General features: G+C 44.8%; 1 non-coding gene across 1 annotated transcript; it reads right to left on the bottom strand.

The window, feature by feature from the left end:
* Positions 1-1,233: 1,233 nt before the first annotated feature.
* Positions 1,234-1,305, bottom strand: trnam-cau (transfer RNA methionine (anticodon CAU)). Its single transcript has one exon. It is a non-coding gene; the product is annotated as a tRNA-Met (tRNA).
* Positions 1,306-2,442: the final 1,137 nt, after the last annotated feature.

Raw genomic sequence — 2,442 nt, 5'->3', positions numbered from 1 at the left:
CCTGGAACCTTCTTGCTATGAGGGCACAGTGCTAACCACTGCACCACCATGCAGGCCCGCTCTAGGGGCTGGTCTGTCTAATTTCCTGCAGCCAGGAGGGAATTAAAGGCAGTCAGGGGTTTTTAATTTAAGTTGATGGTGTCTCATGCAATCTCTTTCAATACTCCAGTGGTGGTTTAAGTGAAGAAAAACATGGGTTAGTCAGTAGGACTCTGTGTGTGTGTGTGTGTGTGTGTGTGTGTGTGTGTGTGTGTGTGTGTGTGTGTGTTTGTGTGTGTGTGTGTGTGTGTGTTTCCATGCAGACTTTCCCTTGTAACAACCGATTTGATTTGGAAACCATCTCATCTAAATCTCCTCTCCAAAAACCCTCTTCTGCAACTTTGTACCCAAGTTGTCTCCTCATCAGGCACCACAGTATCCAGTAGGTTCAGTTAAAACAGTCATCAGTGATTAATGTTCATGTTCAATGATGAGGTTTTGATTTATTCTTCTAGAATCATCTGAACAAACCCTCCTCAACACAGTGAAGCCTTCATCTGACAGGAGGAGTTTCTTTTCCCAGTGATTCCACTGACAGTGAAAAGCTACGTTCATCAGACTGGTCTGATAGGATCAACTACTGGTTGCTCTGGAGTGGAAACAGCAACCTGTCAGGAAACATTAGTCAGATCAAAGCCAAGATTAAAGCAAGAGCCTCCAGATCAAAGACAGAATTGATGATGATGTCATCAGGGGGCTTTGATAGTGTATATATTTGTAGCTAGAATTCTGTCTTTGATCTCAGGAGGACATGAAAGAAACCCAATTGAGGAAAGCAGAGGAGAACATTCAGCTTCATTAGAAACACTTGAACCCTTTGAACAGTAGAATTTGTTTGAAACAGTTTACAACACTGAGTGACAGGACTGAAGAGGGGAGATTTTGGTATTTTCAGTTTAATTCTAACTTTAAACTGGGCATGAACATTTTTAGTCGTTCATATTCTAACATACAGAGGAAGTCATGACATTCCCTTTTTTATAACCTGTCCTGTTCAGGAAATGGAAATGGAAATTTAGCTGCTATGTTGAATCAGAAAAACCTTTTGAAGTCTACTTTTGCTTCAGTCAGAAAGTGGACTGTTGTTAACTCTCACAATGGTTGGTGACTCTGGTGGAAGAAAATATCCTTATGAACCTCTTTTTAACAGACACATATTTCTGAAGATGCAGGTCTATTTTATTTTTCTTCTTCTAGCAGAGGATGGTTTCGATCCATCGACCTCTGGGTTATGGGCCCAGCACGCTTCCGCTGCGCCACTCTGCTCTACCATTGACTGAACAGTCCTTGTTTTATGAGAGCATTCTCTGTCTTTGTCTCTGCCCTGCTCGCCTGCTCTCTTTCCCCTCATTTAGTCCTTGACATGATCCATGCTCTACAGCTCTGCGGGTGGAATGAAGACCTGCGTCTGCTCTGCCCGTGCCGTCCTTCGTCTCAACCTAAATTGTTTGACCCACCTTTATAATGATCGGACTCGCTCCCGCTGAGCGCGCCAGACGCTGCAGACAACACAACCAAACTGGCCCCGATCAGAATTTGACAGGCCGAACTCGCGCCGAAATCTTTACAAAAAATCCATTTTTGTCACCCACGTGAAGATGGGTGGGAACATGCCCTAAAAACACCAAGAATAATATCCACCACCTGGAGTTCCATGATTTCCTTGTGGTTCATGATCCTTTTGCCAATGTAGTCTGGAACAAGAGCAAGATGAACCTCCAAATATCAACAGTTTGTATTGCAGGTGATGTCAAGTGGTATTTTGAGGAACCTCCTCCTTGTGTTTGGTTCCATGGTGGAAGGGTGAGAAATCTGGATCGAGTGATCCCAGTTCAAGTCTCAGAAGGACCTTCCTGTCTGGAATGTGTCCCATGTAACAAACTGATCAAGAGATGCAATGTGGTTCTAATGTTCTGGTTCATTTCTTACTGCCATGAACTCAGACTGTGTGTTTAATGTTAACAATAAATGCAACAACTAAGGAGCCAGTAGCTCCTGTGGAAAAAATTCTACTTTGTCAGTGAATTAATTCAGTCTGCATCCAAGTTTCTGTCAGGATGGCCGAGCGGTCTAAGGCGCTGCATTCAGGTCGCAGTCGCTCCTGGAGGCGTGGGTTCGAATCCCACTTCCGACAAAGGACATTTTCTCCACATTCCTATGCATCCACAGTGGAAAATTCCAAACCCAGTTGAAGCTGCTCTCCACTGATGGGAGTGAGTGGTTGAACTGGCAGCAGAGGAGGCAAAGGAGCTTCCCTGTGACGTCCCAACATCGCCTGGTTTCCTCCAACATGGAGACTGAAAAACTGACCCACTTCTTTTGCCAACATGAGCCCACAGTGGTGGTGTCTCCAAAGAGGTGGAGCTCTGTCCTTCACCTGCTAGGTTCCAGCAGGCAGCTCAG

Source organism: Aulostomus chinensis, chromosome 1, assembly GCF_037954235.1.
Source record: "Aulostomus chinensis isolate RoL2024-O1b breed Wild chromosome 1, RoL_Achi_v1.0, whole genome shotgun sequence".
Lineage (NCBI taxonomy): Eukaryota > Metazoa > Chordata > Actinopteri > Syngnathiformes > Aulostomidae > Aulostomus > Aulostomus chinensis.
The sequence above is the reverse complement of the archived record's forward strand: the minus strand, read 5'-3'. Positions and strand labels throughout refer to the sequence as shown.